General features: G+C 45.7%; 1 pseudogene; it reads right to left on the bottom strand.

Moving 5' to 3' along the window:
• Positions 1-1,596: 1,596 nt before the first annotated feature.
• LOC105740126 lies at positions 1,597-7,616 on the bottom strand (annotated as a pseudogene).
• Between the last annotated feature and the right edge of the window lie 8,255 nt (positions 7,617-15,871).

Here is a 15,871-nt window from a genome sequence, read left to right on the forward strand (position 1 = left end):
GTGTGTCCATGCTTCCTGATGATCAAGAGAACATAGATTTTCCCCAGCGAATGCTTTTGCAAGTGATCTTATCACAATCTCTCATTCAATCTTAGCTCATCATAATTTATGTCTCCAACACCTTCAGGTGTGTGCTCATGGTTTCTCTGGGCTTGAGGCTTCTTCTTGGAACTCTTCCTGCTATTCTATGATTTCCTTAGTCCAAACACGACAAGGATTTTGAAAGAGGCCCTTGGACTTCTGCACATGCCCCCAAATTATGCAACATCTTCAACAGAGAGAAAATGAAGCCAGCAACGACCAGCTACTTAGGGCAAAAGCAGTGGCAGGCAGGATCCAAGACCCTGACCTGGGCTCTGGCTTGCTTAGGTTTGGTACACTGCTGCAGCCTCTTCACCAGTCTGCCTGTCTCCTGCTGCCCCCTTCATCTACACTACATGGCCCTGGCCAATCATCTTCCTGGACGACTGCCTCTGTATGCTCCCTTCCATTCTACCAGTAGGATGAAAGCCAGCTTCCTCTGACCCGTTAGAGGCTCTGAGGGTCCCTTAACCCACACCCAACCACCTCTTCCTCCTTAGCTTTCTTTTCTGCTCAACCTGACACTTCCGTCCTGCTGGCTTTTCACCCTGCCATTCCTCTCCCTTCTCTGTCCATGGCCCGAATGTCCCCAGCATACCTGTGCTTTCCTCAATATGCCTGCTTCTGTCTTTCCCAAGATGCGTTCCCTTTGAGTCAGATGCCCGACTGAAACCCAATCCCTTCTAAGGAGTACAGCCCAAACTCTGGCTTCCACAGCACTTTCCTGGGCCCACTTCTTCCCTTTAACTGTTTCAGAAACATTTCGCTCTTTCTCACTTCAACCAATCTCCTGCAATTGTAAACTTTGGTAATGCTACGAGCTGAATGCTTCTGTCCCCCACTTGCCAAATGTATATATTGAAGCTTTAACACCCAAGGGGATGGTATTTGGAGATGGGTCCTCTGGGAGATGATTAGGATTAAATGAGGTCAGGAGGATGAGACCCTGGTCTGATGGACTTAGTGCCCTTAGAAGAAGGGATACCAGAGAGCTTTCTCTCTCCCTTTCTCCAGGAACATATACTAAAGAAAGTCCACAGGAGTAGCAGCCATCTGCAGGCCAGAAAGGGGGCCCTCGCCAGAACCCAGCCATGCTTGCACCTTGCTCTCAGCCTTCCAGCCTCCAGAATGTTGGCCATCCAATCTATAGGTTTTTATTTTGTTTTGTTTTGAAGACAGAGTCTCGTTCTGTTACCCAGGCTGGAGTACAGTGGCATGATCTCGGCTCACTACAACCTCCGCCTCCCAGGTTCAAACAATTTTCCTGCCTCAGCCTCCTGAGTAGCTGGGATTATGGCACGCACCACCACACCCGGCTAATATTTTTGTATTTTTAGTAGAGATGGGGTTTCAACATGTTGGCCAGGCTGGTCTCGAACTCCTGACCTCATGATCCGCCTGCCTCAGCCTCCCAAAGTACTGGGATTACAGACGTGAGCCACTGTGCCCAGCCTATTCTGTTTTCTTAAAAAATAAGCGCTAGCAAGCTTTTTTTCGAGAAAAACTTGGCATGGCCTACCTTTCACCAGTCTGTTCTGGCACACTACTGATGATACTATGATCGCCCTGATCAATGGTAGCCAGTATGCCTACTCTGTAGTATTTTCCACATGCTGTGCCCGATTGGATATTATTGCTACTTTAGTGATGGACAAGTTTTGGCCAACATCATGTTGTCCTCTATTTTCTATTTCCTAGAAGTTGGGCAGTTGTTAGCAGGCATGGCCAGTTTTGCTTTGCCTCACCTGATCATCTCTGGAGTCTGCTTACACCCCAGCACAGATTTTCTACTTTTCATGTGTTAGAGTCTAGAGTTGATACATTCCAGTGAGTTTTTCTACAAAGCAAGCACTAAGCACAGACCTGAAGGCCTCTTTTGCCACCACCTCAAAACTATGTCCATGGTAAAGGGAATTTGAGGAGATATAAAATTAAAAACAAAAACAAAGTAACTGGATCTAGCTTTCTGAAGCCCAGCCCATTAATAAAACCTCCCCAAGTCATTGAGAGGGCCTCTGGGGTCCCTTGGGGCCCTCCAAATGCCAGTGGCCATGCTGTCATCTCAGTAGGCTTGCATCTGCCCACCCCTGCTGAGACTCATCTCTCCACGTGAATCCCAGGCTATGGTATTTTGTTATGGCAGCCTAAGCTGACTAAAGCAGATAATATTTCAAGTCTTTTGCTAAATAACTTCTTTTTCTCTTGTTTTACTTTCTAATTCCCGACAGGATAGTGCCCTCTCCTGGAGAGCAAGGTCGTACCCACCTTAGCATCCTTCCCAGGAACTGACACTCAAATAGGGATTTGTCTCATTCAATCCAGTTCAGCATTTCAGACCAATTAAGGCCTGTCTACATTTATGACAAAGTATGCTTCTGAATATAATTCAAGAGATCTAGTTTTACATTTTTTAAATTGTATTCTAACTAAAATCATTTTCTAAACATATCATTTGAGAGAACTCCTTTTGAGTCCTTAATGTATAAATAGAAATTGTTGACTTAGTTGGATTTTAATGGATTTTTCTTACTCTTGACAATGCTTACGTGGGCTTTTCATGCCTCTGAAGTATTCTGAATCTCCAACCTGTCATCGTGTTTACATTACTTCTTCCCAGTGTTGAATCAAGTTTGGCCTAAAGCTACCTACTTACATATTTTATGATCAGCCTAAAGGTTTCTCTGTACATCATGAATTATAACCTACACGGAGGTGTAAACAGACTGTAGCCTACTTTGTGCCAATCACTGAGTTTTAGCCAATCAAACGTGGCCATCTATTCAAAGTATTCAAATAAGGCAAGCTCCAAGCTGTAACCAATCCACCTGTTTGTTCCTCACATCTGTTCTCTTTAAGTCACTTTCCTTTTTCTGTCCATAAATCTTCCACCACGTGGCTGCACTGGAGTCTCTGAGTCTGTTCTGGCTCCGGAGGCTGCCTGATTCACCAATTGTTCTTTGCTCAATTAAAACTCTTAAATTTAATACGTCTGTTGTTTTTAACAACAGCAAGAACCACACTTCCTTTATAATCAATCATAAATCAATTCATCTTTCATCTGATCCACCGTGATTTCTCAGGAAATTAAAACAGAATTAGTGAGGTTTAACAATGTGTGTATTTTACAAAACAAGTTTTCTTCTCCAATCAGTTCACGTCTGCAAAAGCTTTATCTTTTCTTAGCATGCTTACTACAACGTGGGAAAGAAAAACACCCCAAAAAAGTTGAGGGCTGGTTTTCCACTCCTCCCCTGCATCCAAGATGGGATGTTCACTCTGTCTCTGAAATTTATAGCAACACAGCTCTAATAGCAGAGACAAGGAAAGGCCTGGCTTCTTAGGAACTCACTGTACCTCCACTTAGAAATTTACATGGCCCAGAGATCACAGCAGCTGATGAAAATAAGGGTGTGAGATTGTTAGACAGGATACCTAACTCAGTGGGGCTGCTGTGTCCTCATTGAGAAAAAGAATCATAATGCATTTCCTGTCCTCGAGTGGATGTTAGTTTGTTATCTACAGGAAGCACTCAACAAAGCTTCTTAGATTATTGAAGAAGCAGCTGAAGAAGTCCTTATAACTATACTCTGAACAGCACAGTCTATTAAGCCTGAGGCCCTCTGCCTGGTTGGGAGGACTCTTCCATTTCTCCTGCTCCATGGCAGTGGCTGCTCCCTCCAGCAATTCTGTTTCCTGACTCACCCTCTCCAACAGATGCTCCCTACTACCCGCATACTGGCCTCAGGTGTGTTTGCTCCATAGACTGGCCTCAGGTGTGTTTGTGTCCACAATCCTTGTTCAAAAACATTCTATGGTACCTGAAGTATCCACACTATTAATTCCAAACATCTTCAAAATGGTATTCAAAGCCCTTCACAATCTCGCTGCTTCTAAATGTTCCAGCCTTCTCTCTCATTACATTCCCAAGCATGTGATTCATAACACCCGTGGGTCTGGACCTACCCTAGTGTCTCCTACCTTTGCTCAAACTATTCTCCTTCCACACAGCCTCATTTTTTACCAGTTTGGCCAGTGCTGTGTTGAGCCACGTTGGAGTCCAGGCAAAAGGAAAGATACACACCCCCACATGCACTTCTCAAAATATGCTCTCACATTTGGAATCAAGTGCTGTATTCGTCTGTTCTCACACTGCTAATAAAGACATACCTGAGACTGGGTAATTTATAAAGGAAAGAGGTTTAATGGACTCACAGTTCCACATGGCTTGGGAGGCCTCACAAATCATGGTGGAAGGCAAATGAGGAGCAAAGTCACATCTTACATGGTGGCAGGCAAATGAGGAGCAAAGTCACATCTTACATGGTGGCAGGCAAGTGAGAACTAGTGCACGGGAACCCCCATTTATAAAACTATCAGATCTCGTGAGACTTATTCACTACCATGAAAACAGTATGGGAGAAACCACCCTGATGTTTCAATTATCTCCACGTTGCCTCACCCTTGACAGGTGGGGATTATTACAATTCAAGGCGAGATTTGGGTGGAGACACAGTCAAACCATATCAAGTGTAAAAGCTAATAAAAGCTCTACAGTTTTTAAAAATGACTACATATACAGCTCTAGGTTGCCCAATCTGCTCACAGGTTGCCGACAACCCTTATAAAGGCTCCTGGTAGGGAACTAGGAACCAAGAGCTGATTAAAAACAATAGTTCCCTTGTACGAGAATGCAGGCTCATTCAAAACATCCTGGACTTATTGAAATAATGGATGTTCTATTACTTACGGGTTTTTTTGCTTTTATTTGATTTTAAAATATTTCATTAACATATTGTTAATCTTGATTACTGAGGGTTTTCTTTGGCACTCCTGTACATGCTGTAACCCAGTCAAGTGTCCCACTCATTTTACCCTAATCCCCACCTTCAGTCTGACAAAAGTCTGTGAAATCCCTGTTTCAATACCATTTCCTCTAATGAGCTTTACCAGAGCTCCCTAAATGAAATAGATCTCTCCCTGTCTTCTACTTCCATAGCACACTGCTTGGGTCTCTGTCTTGGTCGTAACTACTCTGCCCTTTAACCGGTTATTTATGTAGGTCTTACTCTCTTACCAGCCTGAAGCTCCTGGAAGGCAGAATTCACACCTTTTTCTTTTCTACTCTTCTCTTCTCTTTTTTTGAGACAGAGTCTTGCTCTGTCACCCAGGCTGGAGTGCAGTGACACAATCTCGGCTCACTGCAACCTCCACCTCCCGGGTTCAAACAATTCTCATGCCTCAGTCTACCAAGTAGATGGGATTACAGGCGAATGGCACCACACCCAGCTAATTTTTGAGTTTTTAGTAGAGACAGGGTTTCACCATGTTGGCCAGGCTGGTCTCAAACTCCTGGCCTCATGTGACCTGCCTGTCTTGGCCTCCCAAACTGCTGAGATTATAGGAATGAGCCACCATGCCCATCCCCACATTTTTCATCTCTGTATTCCTTGCTGTATTTAACACAGTGCTCTGCACACATAATTTTTCAATGACAAGTCTTGGCTTGATTAAATGATAACTCTAAGCCCCTTCCCTGGAATCTCACTCAGGTGTTATTTACTGTAAAGCAGGACTTAATATAAGTTATTCTATTGCAACTGTGGGGAGTTTCACTCCTGAAGCTCTAAGGATACTAGTTTCATTATACAGAGGCCAAGGTGTAGTCCACTGAAACCCCTCCTGATGACTTCCTAATCTTCTCCTTTAGTGTCTCTTACAAATGGGCCTCCTCCCATTTTCCCTGATTAGATCAATGAGGGCTTCTCCCACAGTGAGGACTGACTAAATTCTTTACTCTCCCTGCTGTAGAACTAGAACTAGACATTGGGTCAAATGCTCTAAATGTTTTTCGTATTTATGTGTATACTTGACTGTTTTCCATCAATCTACCTCTCTCTCTCCAGGCAATGCCTCTTGAATGGGAGAAGCTGCTGCTCCCCCAAATTGCTGGGGAAGAAAGGGAGTTCCTGATCTTTCTTACTGAGGCTCATGGAGCTTCTGTCCTGGAGATTCAGTATACTTCAGTAACGGCTCTGGAGAAGAGAACTCAGGATCCTCAAGACCCAATGGCTCCAGATGATAAAAGCCTTTGGGTCTACCGACATTTTCCCTACGTAATCAAAGACGTCTGCATGCATTTATTGGCATATTTTTCCATACTCAAAGCAAGTTGCTACGTGTTAGTACTAAAGCAACCCATAATAGTAAAAACGAATTTCTGCACCAAGACAATGAATTGGCAGCTGAGAAAGTCAGAGTGAAGAGGCCCCAGTAACATCTCTACCTACTTGAAGGTTAAATATTCCTAAGACTCTAGGAGGAAAGAGGAGAGAAAGTGGTACCTGTTCTTTCCTCCAGGATGTAAGGTTTTTCCAGCCTACTTTGAAAAGTCTCAATTACTCCAGACTATAGAAGAATAAAATCGGAGATGAGTTCCCTGAAATCAAGGACACTGCCTTATCTAATGGTACTGGGAGTGCAGTGAACTTGCTGGGGACAGTTTGAAGGATCCTCTTAAGCTCTGAAACCAGGTTGCTGCCTGCTACAGACCACCCACAGCCAACATCCTTGGCTGAGTGACACAGCTTCCCAGTGAGCACCACCGATCCAGCCACCAAGTATGCAGCCCAACCTATGGGGCTGAGCCCAGAAGTGGCTCAAGAAAACAAGCTACAACCCAGAACTGAATCACAACAGCCTTTTCCCTTAACACCACACTTGCTCTATTCAACCTCCGCTGTGGCCAATTCAATAGATTCACAGAAAATATCACCAGGATACCTTGGTTCTCAACACCAAGTTTGGAAAGCTGGGTTTACACACCCCAGCTGAGCAAGCCTGATCTGATTGGTGATTGTGTTGGGCTCATTCCTCACTTGGCTTCTTCAAGCAGAGATGGGCCCTGCAAGAAGTCTGTCTAGGAATTGTTTTCTTAATATTCTAAAATTCACTTTTCCTATATCCTATCAATGGGCACGGAGTGACAGTGTTACAGGCATGTGGAATTTCACAAGGCTGGATGTGCCAGCTTCAAGGCTACTGAGCTTTAGGTATATACTTGCTATGGTTTGGATTTGTGTCCCCACCCAAATCTCATGTCGAATTGTAATCTCCAAAGTTGGAGAAGGGCCCTGGTGGGAGATGACTGGATTGGGGGGCAGATTTCCCCTTTCCTGTTCTTGTGATAGTGAGTGAGTTCTCATGAGATCTGGTTGTTTAAAAGGGTGTAGCACCTCCCCCTTCTCTCTCTTCCTCCTGCTCTGGCCACGTAAGATGTGCCTGCTTCCCCTTCACCTTCCACCATGATTGTAAGTTTCCTGAGGCCTCCCCAGCCATGCTTCCTGTATAGCCTACAATAGAGTGAGCCAATTCAACCTCTTTTCTTTATAAATTACCCAGTCTCAGGTATTTCTTTGTAACATTGCAAGAATGGACTAATACAACAACACTGAAACACACATGCCAGCCAGTATTCACCCTGTCCTGTCCTCGACATGTTGACCTACCAGTATCACTCTTTCCAAGCCCATTTCCATTGCTCCTTCATGTTCTTCTTTGCCTCTTGAGTAAACAAGTCAAATCTATCCATTCATATCCCCACGTATTCACTTGCTTATCCAACATTTTCTGAGCACCTTCTGTGTCCAAGCCACTGGCCAGGTGCTATGGGGGTTGGGTGGCTCAGAGATGACTCTCAGAGCAGCAGAGAGCCCTGGTAACTCATCTCCCTCCCCATCTGCTCCCTGCATAACCAGCATTTTGGAAGCTCAGACCTCCCCATACCCTTAGCCCTAGCTACCATTACCTGGATGAACCAAAATCAAATTCTTCAATAGGGAAAGATTTAGAGACCTTGTCCTTATAGAAAAGGTAAAAGCAGTGTTCCTAAAATCCACAGTATGGTGTTTCAATTAGAAAAATAAAAGTTCAGGTTAGCCAAATATTGCTGGGTATCAGGAAATCTGTGCAGACAGAGAAATTGTCTGCCGCGTCTGTGCCAAGATAATCTTCTGTCCAATCTTCTGGGAGGTCAGGGCGGGCCAAAGCACTGACTCACCAGGGAGGGCTTTCTAAGAAAGAAGGCTGGCCAGGAATCTTCTAGTGGGAAATATGCTGTTTTCCTTGTGCCTGGTCTTCCCAACTCCTCCTAAATCTGTTGAATGAGGGAGTTCATCCACTCGGTGTTTGAGAGCTCAAGCTGTCCAACTTTATAGTAAACATCAGGCAAAGTGCAGTAAACAGAGGCTCCCTGTCCCAGCTGGGAGGAGCCCAGATATTGATGAGCACAGTGGACAGCCACAGACACACAGAAACACAAAAACAAGTGCCAGGAGCAGTGGCTCATGCCTGTAATCCCAGCACTTTGGGAGGCCGAGGTGGGCGGATCACCTGAGGTCAGGAGTTCGAAACCAGCCTGACCAACATGGTGAAAGCCCGTCTTTACTAAAACTACAAAAAATAGCCGGGCGTGGTAGCGGGTGCCTGTAATCCCAGCTACTCGAGAGGCTGAGGCAAGAGAATCGCTTGAACCTGGAAGGCAGAGGTTGCAGTAAGCTGAGATCACGCCACTGCACTCCAGCCTAGGCGACAACAGCAAAACTCTGTCTCAAACAAACAACAACAACAACAACAACAAAAGCAAACATGCAGGGCTGCCCATAACCTCTGGAAAGAAAGAACTCTCCTGGTCAGGAATCTCCTCTTGGGCATGAGTGTGGAAACAAGGACTCGAATTTGCTTGCCACATCAGAGGCAGCATTGTAGGGAGGCCTTTACATGTGTCTGTCATCCAGCCTCACGGCATAATAGATAATAGATTGTATTACCCTCATTTTCTCCAGGGGAAAACTGAGGCTCAGAGGTCATCTTGCCTACAGTGACTATTGGCAGGACTGAGGTTGGTACCCAGGTCTGTCTGACTCCTCTCCTTGCAGTCTTTCCCAGAAATCAAAGCCTCACGGGACCCCCTCCTCTAAGGCATGGCAGAACCCAGCTGTCTGTTCAGGCAGGGGGAAGGATGATGTGGCCCACCTGGTGGATTTCAGGGGTGCTGCCACCTGGAAAGTGGCCCTCAGGAGCTCACCAGCAGTGCCTGGAACTCAGACCAAAATCACTCTCTTGGGTGTTTAAATTGTAAATATGTTTACTTGTATTCAATCTCATCCTGTTTATTGTTTGCTTCTCTTCAGTTCACAGAGCATTCAACACTCACCATTCTAAAAATAATAAAACTGGGCTGGGTGCGGTGGCTCATGCCTGTATCCCAGCACTTTGGGAGGCCGAGGCAGGTGGATCTCCTAAGGTCGGGCGTTCGAGACCGGCCTGTCCAGCATAAAGAAACGCCATCTCTACTAAAAATACAAAATTACCCGGGTGTGGTGACACATGCCTGTAATCCCAGCTACTCGGGAGACTGAGGCAAGAGATTTGCTTGAACCTGGGAGGCAGAGGTTGCAGTGAGTCAAGATTGCGCAACTGCATTCCAGGCTGGGCAACAAGAGTGAAACTCTGTCCCAAAAAACATAAATAAATAATAAATAATAATAATAAAACTGGCTAGGTATGATGGCTTATGCCTGTAATCTCAGAACTTTGGGAGGCTGAGGCAGGAGGATTGCTTGAGCCCAGGAGTTCAAGACTAGCCTGGACAACATAGCAAGATCCCACCTCTACAAAAATAAAAATAAAAATAAATAAATTAGCTGGGCGTGGTTTTGTGCACCTGTAGTCCCAGCTACTGGGGAGGCTGAGGTGGGAAGATCGCCTGAGTCCAGGAGTTCGAGGCAGCAGTGAGCTATGATTGCACCACTGCTCTCCAACCTGGGCAACAGAGCACGACCTTGTCTCTTAAATAATAATAACAGTAATAAAACCAAAAACTGTTCACACCTCTATTTATATTTACAATCTTACCTTTGATGTTCCAGCTCTTTGGAAAAGTGGGATCACAGCACCACTGCATTTTCTTATCCCCCTATAACAAGTTCTGGAGTTGCTAAAACAACGTATTCCTAAGGTGCCTAGTAGGTGACTCCTAATTGTCACCTGTAATGGTACCTTTCAGTCTTCTCTTACATAAGTGTTCTGTGGCATTCAGTATCTACAGGCCACCATTTCCTTGAACAGTCTTCTTTCCCACCTTCCGACAAACTCGTTTGTTCTGATTTATTTATGGCACTCTGATGATTCCCCATCTTCTTTGCCTGCATGCTGGATTGATCTCCAATTTGCAATCCATCCCTTCTTCTGTTTCTCCCTCTTTACCTCCCTCTCAGCCAAAGATCTCTCTTTAGAAACCATTACCCAAGGTAGAGGAACGAATCTCTATGCTTTGACACCTCCTTCTATTCCTCTATTCCTCACTCTCCACATTCATTCTTACAAAGTTTTTTTTGTTTGTTTGTTTGTTTTTGAGATGGAGTCTCACTCTGTTGCCCAGGCTGGAGTGCAGTGGCATGATCTCGGCTCACTGCAACCTCCACCTCCAGGGTTCAAGCGATTCTTGTGCCTCAGCCTCCCAAGTAGCTGGGACTATAGGAACCTGCCACTATGCTTGGCTAATTTTTGTATTTTTAGTAGAGATGGGGTTTCCCCATGTGAGTCAGGCTGGTCTGGAACTCCTGACCTCAAGTGATTCACCCATCTTGGCCTCCCAAAGTGCTGGGATTATAGGCATGAGCCACTGAGCCCAGCCACGAAGTCTCATAAATTCTGCCTTTTAAAATTCATCCTGCTGCCTCCATTATCTCTGCTCATGCCCCCTTTTAGGTCACTTTTAAGTAGAAGGCTCCTAGCTGGTCTTCCTGCTCACAATATTTCCCCAACCTCCACATGGCTGTCAAAGAGATCTTTTAGAAGAACAAATACAGCAAATACAACCACGTTAAGACACAAATGTAGGTCTGTCTGACTCCTCCTTACTTACTGTAAGTTCAGGTCTGAATGCTCCCTGGCTGGTGTGTAAACCTCTTTTTACAGGAATCTGACTGTGCTTTGTCAGACCTGCCTACAGCTGCCACTGCCATTATCTGCCCTCAATACACCCGCCACTCCTCCCTGTCTTCACTGCTCAACTCCCATTTAGAAAAAGCTACTCTTGTCTATGCTTCAAAGTCTAGCTCAAATGTCACCTCCTCTGGATAAGTTTCTCCCTTCTACCCTCAGCCCCTTCCCCTAAGAATGGCTGAAGGCTGGGTAGGTCGCTCTGTGCCCCCACCACACTTGAGTCCTCCCACCTCCCAAAGCCCCACTGTTATATGGAGGTGCTGGGCAGGCATAGCCAGGTTTTATCCGACTTTATTTTTCAGGTAAAGTAACTGAAACATCATAGGTCCGTAATGAATGATCATGATGACCATAGAAATAAACGAATGAGTGAGTGAGCTGCTGAGTTGCAATCATTCTTTCAATGACTTTCAGAAAGGAGGGAGGGAGAGAGACAGGGGTGTAGATAGAAGGTAGTTTACTGGGTCACCAGCCAGAGTTCAATGAAGGACCAGGTCAGTTTCATTGGAAAGAAGCAGGTTGGTGGCTTAGAACCAGAAAGCTGCCTTGGGAACCCCAGGAGGGGTGAGAAGCCCTGGTGAGCAGAACACAGTTCCAGCAATGGGAGGGTTGCATCGGGCTCCGGGTGGCCTGTGCATTCCAAACTGAAAGGGGGCAGAAAATTGACCAGAAATACACGAATTCACAATTTTTCCTTGAGCCTTTTTGTAGAGTAACAGTTTTCCATGCTTGTAGAAAACTCCCTATACTTAAAAAGCTAGATGCCGCTGAGGAGTCAGATTTCAATAGTGTGATAAGGGCTCCTCCTGGTGGATCTACATAAAATGAGAAAAGAATCTTATTATTATTATTTTGAGACAGGGTCTCACTATATCATTCAGGCTGGAGTACACTGGTGCAATCAGCCTCACCTTCCCAGGCTCAAGCAATCCTCCCACCTCAGCCTCCTGAGTAGCTGGAACTATACGCACATACCACACCTGGATAATTTTTAAAATATTTTGTGGAGACAGGGTCTCACTATGTTGCCCAGGGTGGTCTCAAACTTCGGCTGAAGCAGTCCTCCAGTCAAGGTCTCTCAAAGTGCTCAGACTATAGACATGAGCCACCATGCCTGGCCTAATAATCTTTCCTAATTCTCTTCCTCTTATCCAGTTATTGGATTTTCTCTATTTTTGTACCTGTTAGTTTTCTCTCACTACTGTAAAAAATTATGACAAACATAGTAGCCGAAGGCAACACACAATTATGATCTTACTGTTCTATAGATTAGAAGTCCAAAACCAGTCTTACTGGGCTGAAATCGAGGGGTGGCAGGGATGTGTTCCTTCTGAAAGCGGGGGCTCTGGGGGGAGCTCGTTTACTTGCCTTTCCAGCTCCCAGAGGTCACTGCATGCCTTGGCTCATGGCTCCTCTCTTCACCTTCAAAGTCAGCAAAACGACGAAATCTTCCTGGCCCTTCTTCCCTTCTTCAGCTGTTGTGTTGTCCCTTGACCGCGACCTCAGCTGCTGTTCCCCAGCGACCTCAGCTGGGGAAGCTTCTCCTCTTTGAAGGATTCGTTTGATTAGATTAGACCTGCAGGAGTACCTCAAGATCACCTTCTTATCTCAAGATTCTTCACCTGAATCACATCTGCAACCCCCTTTTGCCACATAGGGATCATACTCACAAGTTCTGGGGATTGGGCTGGGGACATTTTTGTTGAACCATCATTCCACTATCACTGACTGCCACATTCCAAGTGCCACAGTAAAGAATGAATAGTATGTTCCCTTCCTCATGGAGCTCTCACTCTATCAAGGGAAATGGACTTGGAAACAGCCTTTGGCATCATGCACCTTATATAAGGCAGAGACACTGTGGGAGCACTGAGGGAGAAGCACTATCTGTATTAGTTCTCTCACTGCTATAAAGAAATACGTGAGGCTGGGCGCAGTGGCTTATGCCTGTAATCTCAGCACTTTGGGAGGCTGAGGCAGGGGGATCACTTGAGGTCAGGAGTTCGAGACCAGCCTGGCCAACATGGTGAAACCCTGTCTCTACTTAAAATACAAAAATTAGCCAGGCGTGGTGGCACACCTCTGTAATACCAGCCACTCAGGAGGCTGAGGCAGAAGAATCGCTTGAACCTGGGAGGCAGAGGTTGCAGTGAGTTGAGATCGTGCCATTGCACTCCAGATTGAGCAACAGAGTGAGACTCTGTCTCAACAAAAAAAAAAAAAAAAGGAAAAAGAAATATCCAAGACTGGGTAATTTATAAGAAAAGAGGTTTAACCGGCTCATGATTCCACAGGCTGGACAGAAAGCATAGTGGCTTCTGCCTCTAAGGAGCCTCAGGAAACAGTGATGGCAGAAGGCGAAGAGGAAGCAGGCACATCTCACATGTCCAGAGTAGGATGAAAGGTCTCGTGAGAACCCACTCACTATGGTGACGAAGGAGGATGATGCTAACCACTCCCATGATCCAACCACCTCCCACCAGGACCCACCTCCAACACGGGGGATTACAATGAACGTGAATACAGAGCCAAACCATATCACTGGCTCTGCCTGGAGACATTAGAGACAGGTTCCCAGCGGGGAGGCTTCCTCAGCCGAGAGATGAATTAAGAACAGCATTGACTGGATGTTGCTGTGGTTTCACTGTCCCCTCCCAAACTCACATCGAAACTTCATCCCTAGTGAGGCAGTGTCCTTTAAGAGGGAATGGGATCATGAAAGCTCTGCCCTCAGGATTAGATTAATCCATTCATGGACTAATGAGTTAAGGGATCAGTGGGGTATGAAGAGGAACTAAGACCTGAGCTAGCACATTAGCACACTCAGTCCCTTTCCGTGTGACACCCTACACCACCGCAGGACACTGTCTAGTCCTCACCAGCAAGAAGCCTCTCACCAGATGTGGCCCCTTGGATTTCTCAGCCTCCAGAGCTGTAAGAAATAAATTCCTTATAAATAACCCACTTTCAGGCATTCTGCTATAAGCGGCAGAAAACGGACTAATGCACATGCCTTATCTCCAACTAGAAGCTACTCCACCCACTATTTATGGACTGTTTTACTACTTGGCTTCCAGGAGGGAGGGAACTGTATTAAAAGAACAGAGATGCATAACTACATACAGAAATGGTTTCCAAGGGGGCTGAGAGCTGTGTCAAATGTAGGTTTAAATGTTTTTTAATGATTTTTATCCTCAGAAAACTTGGTTCAAATGCAATCTTACCTGGATGTCCAACAAGTAAAACAAATGAAAATAATGATTACCCTGGGGCTTCACTGACTGAGTGTGAAGGAGGCTTTGGCTGCCGGAAATGTGGAGGACCCCAGAGACCCTCTGGGGCAGTGGTTCCCAGTGTTTTGTCTTTGCTCTTCAAGCAGCATAATCATTCCTTTAAACAACATTTTAGGTGAACATGTGAAGCGGGGTAACCCCAAACTCTGTCCACCTATCTCTAGGGACAGTCTAGAGCTCTGGGGGCCTGGGCGAGCATCTCTGACCTAGACCAACCGAAGATCTTAACGAGACCCAGAGAGCAGCCACAGCTAATATGGGCAGGGTGACAGAGAGGACAACCTGTCACCTGCATGCTTCCCCACACTTGAGGCTCCAGCACGCATGAGAGAGAGCCCCGAGAGACACGCTATGCATCATATAACGATCCTGAAACAAAAGAGACGCAGAGAACTTATTCCAGATGTCACTGTTAAATGAACCATGGTGGCAGTTTCTGCCCATCAGATTCCCATATGTAGAGACTAATGAAATTCCCCTACCCGAAGCTGTAGAAAAGTTCAAGATTCCCACCAACCCAGAAGGGGGAAAGCTGCATTGAAGTCCTGTTAGGAGAAGGAGGAGCACTCAGCCCTCGGGGCCCAGGGCTGTGGAGAGGCCGGGTGCCCCCTGCTGGCTGTGTCACCACAGCACATCCCGGGTTTCCAGGAACAGGAAGGGAGCTAAAGGTGATGAAGTTTAGGGGCCCTTAGGGCCTCGAAACTACAAGCAATTCTTCAAAGACCAAGCCTCACATGCCTCTGGGTCCAGAGGTGCAAAGGCGGGGCTGTGGGTGAAGGGTTTCAAAGGCAGCCCTCTCTTGCTCACCTCAAAAATCCTACCTAGGTAGACACTTCTGGGTATTATACAGTTTAAGGCATCCGTCATTCATTCTCAGTGGAAAGTCATGCAGATGCTAGAAATCAAAAGAGTTTTTATTTATTTTAAAATTTTAATTTTTTTGAGATGGATTTTTGCTCGTCGCCCCGGCTGGAGTGCAATGGTGCAATCTCAGCTCACTGCAACCTCTGCCTCTGGGGTTCAAGTGATTCTCCTGCCTCAGCCCCCCAAGTAGCTGGGAGTACTGGTGCCTGCCACCATGCCTGGCTAATTTTTGAGTATTTTTATTACAGACAGAGTTTCACCATGTCAGTCAGGCTGGTCTTGAACTTCTGACCTCAGGTGATCCACCTGCCTCAGCCTCCCAAGGTGTTGGGACTTCAGGCGTGAGCTACCGTGCCCAGCCAAAAGAGTTTATTGACTGGGGCAGGACGATGGAAGTAAGAATACAGGTCAGACTCAAATAACAGCCTTACCTCTTTTACTTAGATATCCAGATGTTCATTTTAGCAAATTAAATTTTCTAATTTGCTTTTACTTGTACATTGATATGCTAAGTATAAATGCACTAACTCTGCTATGTTTAAACGCATCCAACACACAGAATTTTAAAGTGTTTTATGAGAAATTCTGAACCTCCAGTAGACAACGACCCTTCTCCTACAAACTACAGT

The sequence above is a fragment of the Nomascus leucogenys genome, chromosome 8 (genome assembly GCF_006542625.1).
Source record: "Nomascus leucogenys isolate Asia chromosome 8, Asia_NLE_v1, whole genome shotgun sequence".
Lineage (NCBI taxonomy): Eukaryota > Metazoa > Chordata > Mammalia > Primates > Hylobatidae > Nomascus > Nomascus leucogenys.